The sequence below is a fragment of the Mytilus trossulus genome, chromosome 6, assembly GCF_036588685.1.
Source record: "Mytilus trossulus isolate FHL-02 chromosome 6, PNRI_Mtr1.1.1.hap1, whole genome shotgun sequence".
Classification (NCBI taxonomy): Eukaryota; Metazoa; Mollusca; class Bivalvia; order Mytilida; family Mytilidae; genus Mytilus; species Mytilus trossulus.
The window spans coordinates 62,331,994-62,349,538 of record NC_086378.1 but is presented as its reverse complement, the minus strand read 5'-3'; positions in this window follow the sequence as shown (position 1 = coordinate 62,349,538).

The following is a 17,545-nucleotide window of genomic DNA, read 5'->3' as shown; positions in this document are numbered from 1 at the left end:
TCAGTTGGAAGCAGGAAGATTAGTAACTGGGTTTCCTGTGTTCGCTAGTACGGAAGTTATATATATTTTCAGTGGTACAGGCAGACATTTGCTAGTGGACAGAAGAAAATCCAAAAAGCTGAATACTTTCTATTCTTCACATAAAGTGGGACTGTCTCTACATTATTTTCAGATATAGATAGAATATCAGAAATTCCTTTTTTTCATCTACTACTATCGAATGAAGTAGCCTAAACTCTGACATATGTACGTCCAGAAATATGAATATATTTATCTAACTTGACACACGCCCAGACACAATTGCACGTCAATCTTTATTATTAAGGACAGTTGATTGGATAAAAGTGATGGATTGCCACGCCTATATTAAAACTGAGATCCTATGAACAGACTGCAGATAGCTCCAAGTATTCGAATTTGATAAAAAAAAAATATTTATATCTTGTATTGTTTCAATATTAAAAGTGTTGGGTAACGTAATTGAATTTTAGATTAAATTTGGGAAGTCGTGTATACATGTATCCCCATTTGTTACGTTATTCAACATGAAGATTAAAAAAAAATATCATCTGGTTTAAAGAGTTGCAAATATGAACAAATTAAATTTTTGATACAGAATTACTCTTTTATTTGTGTTCCTCAACAGTGTTTGCTAAATATTTTTTTCCTCGAATCCCGAAAAGTGAAGAGTTTTTAATACGTGTAAATCCCGAGTTCACACAAACGACGTTCATAAATGGTCTGTTCAAGAGTTTAATTTCACTTTTCAAAATATTTCAGACACGTAAATAATATAGGTTATTAGTAAGAGAAAAAACTTTTTATATGAACATTTTCGATAACATTTATTTATTTTGTTCGTGGTACCAGAGACATATATATATGTCTCTGGTGGTACCATTGTAATCTATGTTTAAAGTGACTTATAGAACCAAAGGTTCGAGTGTTCTAATTATTGTTTTTATATCTCACTGTATTACTGGTATATAATATTTTGTGAAAAACATATGTCACTATAATAAATAATTTACTTACTTACTTACTAAATTAATTACTTATTAGTGCTAGCTTCACAACGAAAATATCCACTGACATGCGTAATATCTAATGTCATTGGTCACGCATGGACTGTTCACGCATGGACTGTCTTATTTTATAGGGATGCCCTTATAGCACATCAAAGATAAGATTGTTTAACCATTGTACTTTAGACACATCTTATAGTCACTTGAATACATTAACCTGTTATCTTGTCGACTTTACAGCTAATTTCCTAATGCTTGTAGAGTAAAACTTGATAGGCTTGCTTGCTCTGTTTGTATGAACATGGATCCACGCTTTGTAAATAACATTGACATCTTCAAACAATATATTTTAATCTATATATTATATCTAAATTTGATTGGAAATTATCCCAATTACAATTGTAAAATATACAAACTAAGCAAGCAAGCTAACCAAAGTCTCGCTTTACATGCATTAGGTAATTAGCTGTAAAGCCAACATACAGATAGCCGCTATATCCTGAGAAGAGACCACGATAAAATTTAAAAGTTTAACAAATCTTAGTTTTCACAGGAACGAATAATTTGTTAAAACGTTGTAGTGATCATCAATGACATAATAGAAAAAATAAGACGACAAGGTTGAAAATAGTTCTAGACGTCTTATAGCAAGAAAGTATCCTCACTCAGCTTGTGGTTATGTGTTGGTGGTGGATAGAGTCACACCGACTTAAAATTGACTATTTATCTGCAGTTACAATTAAAGCTCCTTGTCGAAATCAACACTAGGGAGATACCATTATTTTTTTACGGGTCGGGATGGGGGAGTTGTGTCCAGGATGAAATATGTTGTCAGACAAACTTTTTCGGGCATATGACTTCATATTTGAAAAGGGATAAGAAATGTCTTAATTGATAAGTTCTGCATTGCATTTAAAACATCCATTGAAAGAATATCATTCAATTAGAAATCATTGTCCGCTGTTGGAAGTTTAGTTTAGCCATTTTTCGTGCTTGTCATCAGACGATATTTCAGGGGTTTCGATTGTTAAACTCGTTAAATCAAATAACGAACATATTCCATCTCAACCTGAGAAAGAGTGGCTCATTTACATTAATTTTATCAATGATTATCGTTTATAAGATTTTGTACTTGCAATGCTATTTATAAACGCGGAGTAAAATTTTAAATGTTTGGTATAAGAATTTTAAATTGTTCATCTTAAAAAATATTCAGAAGACAATGGGACATATCGGAGAATCTTTGAGTTCTGACGAAAATTATAGTGTTTTCTATTTTTCCACAAAGTATATAAAAGTACCAAGCGTTTTTCTCAACTTTGACAACCTTATTCTGTAACAGATCTTGGCAGAATTTGTCAACGGCAATTTTCAAAGCGCTTAGACTATTACAGTGCACAGTTACGATTCAAATACTATGTAATGGTATAGAAAAACCTTGCAGCTGACTAACTATTGACAAAAACATGCTACATATGAGAAAATGGCTGTAAAACATTTACATAATTAATATCTGCCGTCGCCATATTGGGATAACCGTAATTCCAGTTACGGTTATCAGTTTAATACCAGTGCAGTTGAGTAATATGGTGCAGTTATTTAAATGCAGATTTAAACATTATCAATATTAAACCCAATCCCGCAAGCAGCTGTGGTCATCTTGGAGAAGATAGTATTCACTATTTTGTAAGTGCCCTTTTATCAACGAAGCAAGAGAAATATTGTTTTCAAAATTAGAAAGATCTGCTATATCCATTTTGGTTGTATTGGCTGGTGACGGTGACCTTTCATTTCAGCAAAACAAAGACATTTTTGAGTCTGTACAATCATATATCAGAAATACACTAAGATTTAGAACATTCAATTAAAATTCGGAATTCCTACTTCTCAACACTTCACTCTAGTTCAGTTTTATATATAACTCTTATATATACGTTTTGTTTTTGAAACAAGGCTATATTTTGTCAAAAGACAAGCACAATAACCCCAAAGCGAATTGCGAGAAGTGGTCTTATATTTCATTTTCGTTAAGAAAAAAAATACTTATAGTTTATGTAAAATAAGGACTCTTGTACGGTGTCGCGTTTATATCTTTTGAATGCATTGGTACAATTGGACGCAAAAAAAAATTGACCATAAAATGACAGTTTTGCGAGATCAGACAGTAACCTAACAACTAAACAATTGAAAACCTATGTTTAACATTCGCCAGCAATAAGCAATTTTCATAAATAAAACATGATTTAGGTGAATACTTTGCGAGTAAAGAAAAAGAGACTATACTGTCCATAGATTTGTTATTAACCCCAGATGCTTGATGGGTACACATCAGTATTCAGGATTTACCACTTTGCATTACACCACATTACAACAGAAATTAAAAAAATACATGTGGGGACTCCAAGTATTTCTAAGACATTGTTAATTTCCTGTTCTATGTAGCTTTTTTTCTGGCAAACACGGTTTTATAAATGCTGACAGGCACCGACCATTGAAAAACAATCGATCTGTTAAAAATAAGAAATGTTTTTATGGCAAATAAGAAAAATGACCGTTCGATTTGAAATTGTTTAAAATTATTTACAATAGATTGAAATAGATGAAAACAACGTGTTTTAATGAGAAAAGGCTAGACTTCAATTTGTGTCGTAGAGATGCGATTGAGTGGTTTTGTTTCCAACTATTTCCCATTATTTCCATAGTGAAAATCTGCAATAATTATTGTATCATTACAATGACAAATATTAATTTATGTACACTTAATGTTAATGGTATACAAAATAAAGAAAAAGGATTAAGAGTCATAGATTGGGTTAAACGTAATAAGTGTTCCATTGCACTTTTACAAGACACACATCTAAATGAAGAAACTAGGGCTAGTCTAGAAAAAGAAACTGATTTTATTTTTCACTGCACTCATGGAACTACGGCAAGTAGGGGGGTAGCAATAGGTATAAACAAGCATGCAGACATTGAGGTTATTAATAAATTCTGCGATAATGACGGAAGACTTATTTTACTAAATGTTAAAATGGATAATGTAATATTGTCTTTAGTTTGTCTTTACGCACCAAATTATAGAACCGATAGAAATTCTTTCTTTAAAAAAGTAAACAAATTTATAAAAGAAAATTCTATGGGCATTACTCTAGTTGCCGGCGATTTCAATGAAGCATTGAAAACTTTAGATAGGAAAAGCTTAAATAAAAATACGAAATTTTCAGAGCCTGTTAATAGTTTAAAAGTTCTTTTGAAAAATCATAATTTTATAGATATTTGGCGTATTTTACATAAAAGCACACAACAGTTTACATGGAGAAGAAAAGATAAGACACAAGCTAGTAGGATAGATTTAATTTTTAATTGCAAAAGAATTTCAGTCTCTCGTTGAATATTGTAAAATTAAACCGGCACTGATTAAAGTGACTGACCATCAAGGGCTAGTTTTAAACTTTAAGAGGCTTCAGAAAGAGGGAATGGATACTGGAAACTAAATAATTCTATCTTAAAGGATATTGAATATAAAAACACAATCAACAGGGTAATAAATCAGTTCGAAAATCGTATAATCAATAAATAAAATGGCGGACAGGACAGACAGGGCTTCGGAGCTCCCACAAAAAAGTTATTAGTTTTATGTTTTGTGGAATATGTATATTGGATTTTTGTGATATCTCATGTCGAACATTATGTCCTTGATCAACAATGGGATCAAAAAAGGGAAAAGGAAAAGGAAAAGTACAGAAAAAAGTACCGAATGAGAAAAAAGGAAACGAAGTTCAAGTAAGACACCGCCACAATCAAAACAATCAAAAACAACAAAAATGGACGCCAATGTAAACAAAGTACAAAGTGTTAACCGCAATACACCATACACACCACATACTCCAGTAGCAGATCACTTAAGTACATCTCACAACATACTATATGGTAACCCGAGTAATTTAAACCATTTAAACACATACGGTCAAACTTCAATCGGAACCCCGTATCAATCTTATCCTATGGCTCCCCCAACAACTCCTGCAGATTTTCTTATAGCGAACCAACCTCTTCAAACTCATCTCAGCTTTAGCTCGCCACAATCTCAACCAACTGAATTCTCGATGTTTAGTAAATTTGAAAATTTTATGATAGACTGTTCACAAAAACTTCAGAAATTAGACATTCTCGATGAGATTGTTGTGAAAATGAATGCTATGGAACAACGGTTTGAACATTTAGACAGAAACGTAACAGATATGCGACAACAAATTAACAATCACAATACATCTATACAGGAATCATCAATACGCTCATCGGTCATTGAACAAAATGTAGATTTTATAAAAAGAGAAAATGATAAACTTCAAAATGAAAATTACGAATTAAGGGACAGGATAGTTGATATACAAAATCGATCGATGAGAGACAATTTGATATTTCGCGGGATTCCCGATGTTTCTGATACCAAACAACCTGAAAATACGGAAGAAAAACTTCAAACATTTTTAACAAATGAACTTGGAATCGAAAACAATATTCCGTTTCACGTGGTACATAGACTAAAACCGCGCCGAGATAGAGGTCCGAGGGGAATCGTTGCCAAATTTGAAAAAAAGAAAGGATCGCGACATGGTGATGGCGGCTGCAAGAGAAAGATTTTAAGAAAGGGACACTCAGTTTCTTGTCCATGAACAATTCCCAGCGGAAGTTATTCAGAGAAGACGTGAATTGGCTCCGATCATGAAGGATGCAAGACAAAAAGGACACGTTGCACATTTACGTGATGATAAACTGTTTATCGACAACAAGAGCTTCTTCCCGCATCCACCACCACAAATGCCACCTAGACCACCGTTCCAAAACCAGCGACCAATGGAGCAAAGACCACCTCCTCCTTTTCCTGGTGCATAGGGATGTTGTGCAAGAGGGACAGAAAGAGATATCAGCACAAGTGAAAATCGAACTAACAATGCGGATCCTATTTTTTCTGAATTAAAAATTTGTTTTCTTAACGTATGTGGTATAAAACAAAAACTGTTGTGTCCTGAATTTATAGAGATGATAAAAAAAAATATGATATTTGTTTGTTTACAGAAACAAAACTGTCTGACATTGATATATTAAATATACCTGATGACTATATGTATTATTCTAAAATTAGAAAAAAATGTAAAAGAAAATCAGGGGGGATTTTAGTTTTGTATAGAAATACATGTAAGTTAAAAGGTTATTTAAACTTTATAAATACAGATTGTGAATTTGTACAGTGGGTTTAGATTTCAAAATTTATTATAAACCAGACAACTGATAGTCTACTAGGTTGTGTTTATATTCCACCATCGAATTCGAAATACTCAACAAGTGAATCATTCGATGAGGTAGAAAATGAGATGCTTAATATAAAAAACATAGAGAGTCTAAATTGTATTATTTTTGGTGATTTTAATGCCAAAACTGGTAGTTTACCAGACTATATTATACCGGACGAGAATCTAGTTGATATTTTTGAATTTAACTCAGATGAGGATATACTTTCGTATATGTTTGACTACGAAAATTTACCTAGAAACAGTATTCCATTACACAGAGTTACACGTTGTAATTGTGCGCCAAATAATTATGGACACAAACTTTTAAATGTATGTAAAAGAAATAACATGTATATAGCAAACTCAAGAGTAGGTAATGATGAAGGTATTGGTAAAAAAACTTGTAATGATACAAGTGTTATTGACTATTTATTATTGTCATCTAATTTATTTCCAGTTGTTAAAGAGTTCGATATTATGGAATTTGATCCATTGGTCTCAGATGTTCATTGTCAATTACATGTAGTTATTCAAGCTCCAGTTATTTTATATAATAGTAATGACGAACTATCACAATTTTGTAGTGAAAAATATGTCAAGTGGAGAAAAGAAAAGTGTTCAGAATTTTTAGATAATGTTAAAAGTGATCATGATTGTCAGTTAGAACAACTACTGTTAGAATTAGATAATTTAGAGGTACAACAAGGGATTCACCAAAATGAGATGAACAAAGTTGTAGAGAGAATTAGTAACTTTTTTCAATCAGTTGCTACAAAAACTTTTGGTAAATACAAGCCGTTTAAAAATCGCAAACCAAAAAGCGACAATAAACCTTGGTTTAACAGGCAATGTTTTGATAGAATAAACAAATTTCACAAAGCGCGGAAAAGGTACAGTTTTGTAAAAAATGCTGATAATCGAAAACATATGAAAAATGCAAGCAAAAGCTATAAAATTGAAATTTCTAAAGCAAATGAACTGTACCAAAGAAATATTGGAAATAAATTACGCCAGACCAAAAAATCAGATAGTAAAAAGTTTTGGAACATTTTGAATAGTATTGGGTCAAATAAAAAAAAAGGCGCAGACCCTGAAATTTCGATTGAAGCTCTCTATGACTATTTCAAAGATATGAATAGATGTGACTCAAATACTGAGGAACCAGAAGTTTATTTTGATGTACATAATTTATCAGATGAATTGTATAACTTATTGAATGGTACTGTAACCGAAGATGAGATTTTAAAAAGTGTAAAAAACTTAAAAAATGATAAAGCTAGTGGATGTGACAAAATAATTAATGAATATATAAAATGTACTGTATATGATCTTATGCCAATGTATGTTAAACTTTTTAATTTAGTATTAGATACAGGAATAGTTCCAGAGTTATGGTCTCTTGGTATTATGATTCCTATTTTTTAGAATAAAGGTTCAAAAGCAGACCCTGCAAATTATAGAGGTGTAACATTAAACTCTTGTTTAGGAAAGACTTTTTCATTAATAATAAATGAGAGATTAAATCGTTTCTCAGATGAAGTTGAACTTATATCAGAATCTCAGGCTGGATTTAGAAAAGGATTTTCAACTACCGATAATATTTTTGTGCTGCATTCAATTTTATCTATATTTTTTTCAATGGGCAAAAAATTATTTTGCACATTTGTGGATTTTATGAGAGCATTTGACACTATTTGGAGAACAGGGTTATGGCAAAAGTTACAAAAATCTCACATTACTGGGAAATTTTTTACAGTTATCTATAATATGTATCAAAATATAAAGACATGTGTTCGATATGGTAACCAAAGTTCAACTTTCTTCAACTGTGGTGTTGGTGTTAGGCAGGGTGAAAATTTATCACCGTTTTTGTTTTCAGTATTTTTGAATGATTTAGAAAACTTTTTTGTGGAAAATGATGTTAAAGATTTAGAATATATTTCTAAAAACTGTGAAGAGTTGTTACAAGTATTAGTTAAAATCTTTGTAATTTTGTACGCAGATGACACTGTTATTATGTCTGATAGTAAGGAAGAACTACAACATGCACTCGATGTTTTTGAACAATATTGTAACATATGGAAACTCCAAGTAAATATAGATAAAACAAAAAATATTGTGTTTAGTAAAAAAAAGATACGAGACAACTTTGATTTTCATATATATGGTAATGCTATAGAAGTTGTAGATTCTTACAATTATTTAGGAATAACTTTTAATTATAACGGTCATTTTTGTACTGCTAGAAAAAGGATTTTTGATCAAGCACAAAAAGCAATGTTTGCTCTCTACAGGAAGATAAAACATATATCATTGCCTATTGATATTCAGTTACAACTCTTTGATGCTGTAATCGCACCTATATTATTATATTCATCAGAGGTTTGGGGGTTTGAAAATAAACAGAATATTGAGAAAATGCATTTGCAATTTTGTAAAAATATTCTTTGTGTTCGGAATAGTACACCAAATTTTATGGTTTACGGGGAATTAGGGCGGGTTCCGTTAGATATCACTATAAAACTTAGGATGGGATCATTCTGGTGTAGAACTATTAAAACAGAGAGCAAACTGTCAAATATCCTTTTAAGACTTATGATTAAGCTACATGAAAATAATCCTACCAAATTTAAATGGATTCAATATGTAAAATCTATATTTGATGATACAGGTCTAAGTTTTATATGGAACGATCAATTAGTTGTAAATATTGATTGGTTAAAAAGTATGGTTAAACAGCGATTAACAGATCAGTACTATCAGCATTGGTTCTCGCAGATACATAATGCATCTAGGGGTGAATTCTATTCTTTATTCAAACTCGAGTTTGGTTTGGAACCGTATCTATTGCGATTATTACCCAAGGACAGATATTACATATCTAAACTTCGATGCTCGAATTTGAAGTTACCTATTGAGACGGGTAGATGGGCGGGGATCGCGAGGGAAAATAGAATATGTACATTATGTAATGAGGGAATAGGGGATGAGTTTCATATACTGTTTACCTGTAAAAATGCTGATGTTTCTGCTCTTAGATCAAAGTTTATACCAAATTACTATGTAATGAATCCAAGCAAGAACAAGTTCACTGGCTTGTTGTCTATTTGTAACGTACAAGTTCAAAGGAATTTATCAATTTTTGTGAAGAAAATAATAAAATACTTTATTTAATTATACCAATTGTCTTTTAAAATATACTATGTATTTGTGTTCCGTTTGTCCTGTCTCGCTATGTATTATCTTAATATGTATGTATATATTGTCCTCTTGTACACAAGTATGTGTCTGAGGTTATGAATAAAATCTTGAAAATCTTGAAAAAATAATGACAGTAGCGATATCCGTCTTTTATGGGACAATCTAAAAATTGAAATTAGAGACGAATCTATTCTATACTGTAAAAGAAAATCGAAGTTATCAAGGGAGACAACAAGAAAATTAGAAAGCGAATTAGAACACTTAATGACAACCAGAGATAAACAATTAAAAGAAGATGAAACACTAACAAATAATATTAAACAATTAGAAGTACAATTAGACACAATTTATGAATATAAAGCAAAGGGGGCTCAAATTAGATCAAGGGAGAAATGGATAGAACTAGGGGAAAAGAATAATTCTTATTTTCTGGGATTAGAAAAACAGCGACAAGTAAAAAAATCTATTAACAAACTCAGAAATGAAAATAACGAGGTAACAACAAATCAAGAACAAATTTTAGAAATGATTAAAAACTATTATAAAATATTATATACAACCACGGCTCCAGATAAAGATCTATTGCATACATATGTAGGTGATACTATTATGGAAAGAGAGATAAATGTAAATGACTTTAAAGTTTGTGATGGGGAGGTTACTATAGATGAATGTACTAAAGCTATTAACACGATGAAGCTAAATAAATCACCTGGTCTAGATGGTTTAACATTAGAATTTTATTAGACATTCTGGGAAAAATTAAAAACAATGTTGGTAAAAGTTCTAAATAAGGGACATGAGGAAAAACTTCTTTCATATACACAACGAACAGGTGTTCTTTCTTTATTATATAAGACAAATGATCCATTATCTTTAGACAATTATCGTCCGATATCATTATTAAATGTAGATTTGAAAATACTATCTCATGTTTTAGTACAGAGACTAAAAAAACTTCTTCTTAAATTAATTAATGAAGATCAAACCGGATATGTAAAACATCGTTTTATTGGATTTAATTTACGACAAATCCAAGATATAATGGATTATGCAGAATCAAACGGAATAGATGGGGCTATAATATTTGTTGATTTTACAAAAGCTTTTGATTCTTTGGAATGGGAATTTATGTTAAGTGTTCTAAAGCATTTTGGTTTTAATGAATCATTCATATCATGGGTGGAAACATTATATAAGGGAATACAGACGTGTGTAATAAATAATGGATGGGTATCCGAAATTTTTGAAAACTCTAGAGGAATCCGTCAAGGGTGTCCTTTATCGGCTTTACTTTTTGTTTTATCAGTCGAAATTATGGCCGAGCGATTGAGGCAAACCTCAGACATTAAAGGTTTTCGTGTTACTATAGATAATAAAACACATAGCATTAACATATCACAATTAGCTGATGATACAACTCTGTTTTGTAGTTCAAAATCAGATATATCTAAAGCTATGAATATAATTGAAACATTTGACTCTTTCTCAGGGTTAAAGCTAAATCGTAATAAAACAGAAGGAATTTGGATTGGGGCGCTTAAAAACAGCGTAGATAAGATTGAAGGCATACGCTGGACCGACAAACCCGTCAAAGCTTTAGGTATTTATTTTGGTCACAATAAACTTCAATGTGAACAGTTAAATTGGGAACCTAAAATAGATAACATGAAATCATTAATTAAAACATGGGAAAAAAGAAAATTAACAATGGTTGGGAAAATATTGATCATAAAATCTTTAATATTACCAAAATTTACATTTTTGGCTACTTCGTGTAAAGTTCCAGAGATTTACTTGAAAGAAATTGAAAGCTGCTGTTTCAAATACATTTGGGAAGGAAAAAATGACAAAGTAAAAAGAAACACACTTATTGGAGAATACCAAAAAGGGGGGTTAAGAATGATCGATTTTGGAAGTTATTTTACAGCACTGAAAGCCTCATGGGTATCAAAATTAACAACAACCAATATGTCGAATTGGAAGATTATTCCTACTAAATATTTCAACAATCTTGGTAAAAACTTTCTTGTTTTTAACATGAATTTTAGATAATATTAAAGCAATAGATAGACTTGGAAAAATACCCGACTTTTATATACAAGTAATTTCAAGTTGGGTTAAAACAGGAGGAGGTTTATCAACATTTTCCACTTCTCTAATATTAGAAAACAGATTATTTGGGGAAATAAATATATTAAATATCGCAACAAATGCTTGTTTTTCCCGAACTGGGTTAAAAGTGGATTGGTTTATATAAACGACATGTTGGATAGTAAAGGAAATTTATCCGAAAGTTTCATTTAAAAAAAGTTAATTAATAAAACAAACTGGATTGCAGAGTTTAAGATGTTAAAATCCTGCATCCCAAAAGAATGGATGCAAGTTTTAAAAAAAGAAAACTCCGTTAAGAGTAAAATCAATATATGTAAGGTTAAATTAAGATGGCAAAATAAACAAATTGAAACAAAAGATATCAATAATAAAATACTCTATAAAACTTTAGTAGATAAAAAATATACAAAGCCAATCGGTATCAACATTTGGACAAGATATTTAAAATTAGAATACGTACCACAGATGCCATTTGTATATGATTTTATATTTAAAATTTTAAAGGAGAATAAGTTGAAAATTTTCAGATGGAAACTGCTTCAATATATCATTCCTACAAAGCAGCTACTATTAAAGTGGAAAATATCTGAGAACGATAAATGCAACTTTTGTAAAACAAAAGAAGAAGATTATTTGCATTTCTTTATTACATGTTCATTTTTGAAAGATTTTTGGGAGAAAGTACATTATCTTCTAGCAAAAATGAATTTTCAAAACAAGATATTGGCAAAACATATAGTATTTGGATACAAAATATCAGATCAAGGATATAACGGTTTAAATTATTTCTTGACAATTTTAGGTTTTTGTATTTACAAGTCGTACTATGTGTCAGAGCAAAAACTAAATTTTTTAGATGTGTATGCTATGTTTATAAAGAAACTACGAAGGTTTATGAATGAGAACAAAACAATATCTCATAATGTATTTTTCATAAAGTTAAAAAGATTGATATAATTGATGGAAAAAAATAATGTTTATATTTATTTATATTCTGTGTATTTTCCTGGATACTCAGAAAGTATTTCACAGGGATACTTTATTGAAGCTTGGACAATGAAGTAAAGTTGTAACAAGCAATTTGATGAATAAAGAATTTATTTGTTGTTAAAAAAAAAATAAAAAAAATATTGTTTCATCATGTTGTTTGATTTTCACATTATAACAAAACTAAGAATATGACGGATGAATTTATAGTTAGCTGTTTAATGTCCAGTGGTAACTATTAGATGTATCATTAGGAGGACATTTACTGTAAATAAGTTAACATAAGTTGCATTCATCCATACATGCATGGACTAAGTATGTTGAGTAAGTAAAGCATGGACTAATTAACCTTAGTTACCTTCCTCCATGCATGCATGGAGTAAGCTTAGTTCCTAAGTTTTCAAGTTTACATATCATGAAAAGGTTTAGTCATACTATCAAGTGTTTGCAGTGTATTTCTTATGGTAAGTTATAATGCACAATATGTCTTTAAATCATAATGTAATTATCTTTTTTTTCTTTTTAGTTGATTTTTTTCATATTCAACCTATTTATTAGATAGGATCAAATTAAAAAACAATGAACTAACATCATGAAATTAAGTGGTAAAAAGAAATAGAGATTTTCTAAACTTGATGTTGATGTCCAGTTTTATTTATTACCTTATATGCTTTATTAGTTTCATATTAGTTTACTGAAAGGACTAACAATGCATGTCCTGAGTTAGTCAACTAAGGCTGTGCGTGCACAGGGTTAGTCAACTAAGGTTGTGTATGCACAGGGTTAGTCAACTAAGGCTGTGCGTGCACAGGGTTAGTAAACTAATGCTGTGCATGCACAGGGTTAGTTGACTAAGGTCGTGCATGCACATGGTTAGTTGACTAAGTTGTGCATGCACATGGATTATAAACCTGACACACATACACCTTTAAAACTATCATGAATTACAAGATGAGTTTATAATACCGAGATGTTTTGGTAAAGTATAATTTTATTTTGTAAAAAGATATGGATGAAGTAGAAAAAAAAAATAGGAAAAAAAATATGACATTCCATTTTCAAAAGTAGTTTCCAGTATTAAATAAATCCTTGTTATATATATATATGTTTTGGTATAAACAAGACAAACGTATGAACCTTGATCTAGTATGCTTAGGTTTAATAGTCCTAACTAGTATACATATACTTTTATTTAACTATTTATTCAATTTTAGAATTATTCTTATTTTTAACTTAAGTTTGTTGCATTATATTCCACCGCTAAACTATATTTTATAAACATAATACTATTTTGCACACTTTTCATGATCTATTTGGTTAAATTATTACAATGTAAGCGTTCAAGGCATAACTTATATATCGCGAACAGTGTACCATAGATATGTTATGATGACTATTACTATTTTATAAAATGCACATTTATTGGTGAATCAGTTGAACATGTGATCGGCGTACTAATACAAAATGGTGAATGGAACAAAAGAAAGTAGAATGTCGCATTGAAAAGTCAAATTTGGGTAAAAAAAAGTTATTTTTGAAAATTTAAAACATAGTAAATCAACAGAACTTACTTGCGGTATTTCATACACACAGGTTGGCGTTCAAGTATGCTTTCAAAATGAACAAGCAACCCCTTTTTATATAGCCCAAGTTGGTACAATTTTAACCGCAATCCTTGCAAATGCCATTCTGCATGGATTTGTTTTTAATAACCCGCCAAAGTTGAGTGTCCCTTATATGAGTAACAGTCCGTCAAATGGTGGGTTATCCCAAACCTGTTAAATTGTATTCACAATGAAACACGTCTTAAAAATTAGTAGTTTAAATTTTTTTATGGAGAGTGAAAAATTGAAAAGTGATACTAACTTTTTGCACTGAAAGGTATATACAAACCTTATCTATTACTTTCCTCTGAGCAAAGTCGTAAGGGAAATATATATTGAATAACCCTATCAAATACGGTTTGTTTTGAACCGAATTAAACGTGCATCAAACGGAACTGAAACTGTAGGATATCAAAGTGGGTTCAACGGCAACGAAACAGCAATCAGACAAAAAACCACTCAAGACCAGCTAGTGGGAAATATATAAAGTGTACACTAATATTAAGGTGTATACACAAAATGCCAATTTTAAATCATTACTTATTCCTATAACTAGTTTTAAGTTAGAGAAATCATTCAATGCCATATGATTCTATTTTTTTCTTTTTTCTTATAATATGAATTGCGTCAATAAATGGATTTTTTTGTTCGAATTTTTGATAATAAAAAATAAAACCTATTTATTAATATTAAAAAATAACGATTTTTTTACATTAATTACTATTTATTAATATTAAAAATTCGATTTATTGATATTAAAAATTCGATTTATTAATATTACAAAATAAAAATAATATTAATAGATAACTTTATACTTACCAAAGACCGATATGATTATAAAACTTGAAATGATGTACTTTTTGAGAGTCTCCTTCTTTATGCCATGTTTGTTGTGCCAATTCTATTATTCCATTAGGTCCATAGTGCAATATTTTGTTCTGAGTGCACTAAGGAGGCCGTTTTTTTGTTTTGGTATTTCATCTTTTATCTGTAAATACCGGAAAGGGACTCCTCAATGTACTAAGAACAAACATTTGCAAACAAGTCTATTACATTTGCACAATTAAATGATTGTTTTATTGACGCAAATGAATGCTTTAGTTTTAAGATAATGTGATGCAAACAAAGAATAGACGTAATAAATATGTTGCGAACATTAATTCTTTTTCATCGAAACTGGGTGAGTCATCATATTTAAGGCCTAGGATTCTATTAATCTACATTGAATATTTATAAAACTTTGTTTTTGAGTTAATTTCTTTAAAATCTGTGAGATAAAGCAAATTTTCTAAACTACCCCTACCTCGAATACAGGGTTACCACATATTTCGATATAAACAATATGCACATGTATATTAACTGGTAAAATGCACAAGTTATGTCTCTGTGAACAGTATGTAAACAAAATTAATTTTCTATGAAAACTCAAGATGTCCCCTATAGAGGCGCTGTTTTAGAAACAGCTGTATTTTCAAAGTGCAACCTAGATGTTACCGTTTTTTTTCTCCATTCAATTTTATATTTTTACACTGTAATATTCATTTATTATTTTTATTTTATTTCCACTCAATAATGTTCTACTTTCAGCACCGTCAGCCAAAAAGTTGAAAAATGGAAGTCCCCACAACGGTCAGCACTGTCCATGTAAGTAATGCAATTGTTGAATTGTCAAGGCTTCCTTCTACTGCTAGAACTACAATTGACAATGTCGTCATCTCCAGAGAAATGTAAAACTATCCATTGTCTTACGTTCCATGCATTATGCTATCTAAAATATTTAAACACTATCCTGGAATTACTGGATATTCAGAAATAAGAAGATATGGTATGCGTGCCAATGAGACAAAAGATAAAACAATAAAGTATGCCTAACAATTACTACAATGCAGTGCAAAACAGAAAAACCAACGGTTTATCTATATACAAATTGTTATCAAAGGTACCAGGATTATTTTTTGATAAGCCAGACGCGCGTTTCGTCCACATAAGACTAATCAGAAACGCTCTGATCAAAATACTAATAAAGCCAAACTGGTGCAAAGTTTCATTTTTAGCCATGGCGTTGTCAGTTTGTTTTAGATTTATGAGTTTGACTGTCCCTTTGGTATCTTTCGTCCCTCTTTTAAGACCGTTGATGATCTAAAATTCCTAAACGTTGTGCCAAATTCGGCTAAGGTAATCTATTCCTGGGATAACAAGAAACGAAAAACACATATGAACTACACCAACAAACAATAACCACTGAACAATAGGTTCCTGACTGATGAAAAATGAAAAGAAACACAGCAGTTTAAGCTTTTTAACAGGTGCCAATATTCACCATGACCTGTAATATCATATAACAACATAGAAAGATACACTATAACATATTAATTAAAATTGCTTACTTCAATTAAAAAAAAACGTATTTACAAAAACAAGTAAACATATATTTAACGAATACATTTGATGTGTGGCACAATAAAAATACAGTATTGATAAAACAAGGGGGTGTGTAGAACAATGCCAAAAAAACACCTTTAACCTTGGACAAAAACGAGTTATATAAAATAGCTTTCACAATTAAATCTATTTAAAGTAAGTTGGTCGTAGGGAGAAAGGATTGTTTAGCCAAATATAGAAACTTCTTGTTCAACATGTTAAAAATACAAGAACATGAATGTTTTAGAGTATTTACAAATACTTATAAATAGGTATAAGCAAAAAAAGGTACCAATTAAAACTCATGCATCAGGGATAAAACGCCATCATCATGTTTTTATTACCATGCTGAATGTACAGCGCCTTAGAGTAATTTTAATTTTTATATAGGGCGCTCTATAAATTTTCATTATTATTATCTTGTGCAATGCCAACAACATAAAAGTATCTACAGGCAGTATATGATAGGTTTGGATGTACTGCTGAATCACCTGACAAACAATTAGATACCAAAATATAAACATAATAAAAGTAAAATGTTTCTTTTTATTATAACAATCCTCACATAGTTCAAACAAACCATTACATCAATTAATCTTTATCTACAAATTGATTATCAACGATATTATTCACAGATACATTGCACAACATATAAAATATCAACGGTGCACACATTAACAAGCCCAGCTGTTCACGTTTTTCGTATGTTACTTCCTTGACAAAATTGAAATAGTTCAATGACTTTTCAATTATTTTATTCTTACTTTTATAACCTACTATACGGATTCGATTGTGTTGATTGTGGAATGATTTTTTCTGTAGAAAAAAATTGAAATTAGAAAGAAATTAGGTTTTCAACCCGCTCATGCAAACTTATTTTTTTTTGTAGGTATTTGTT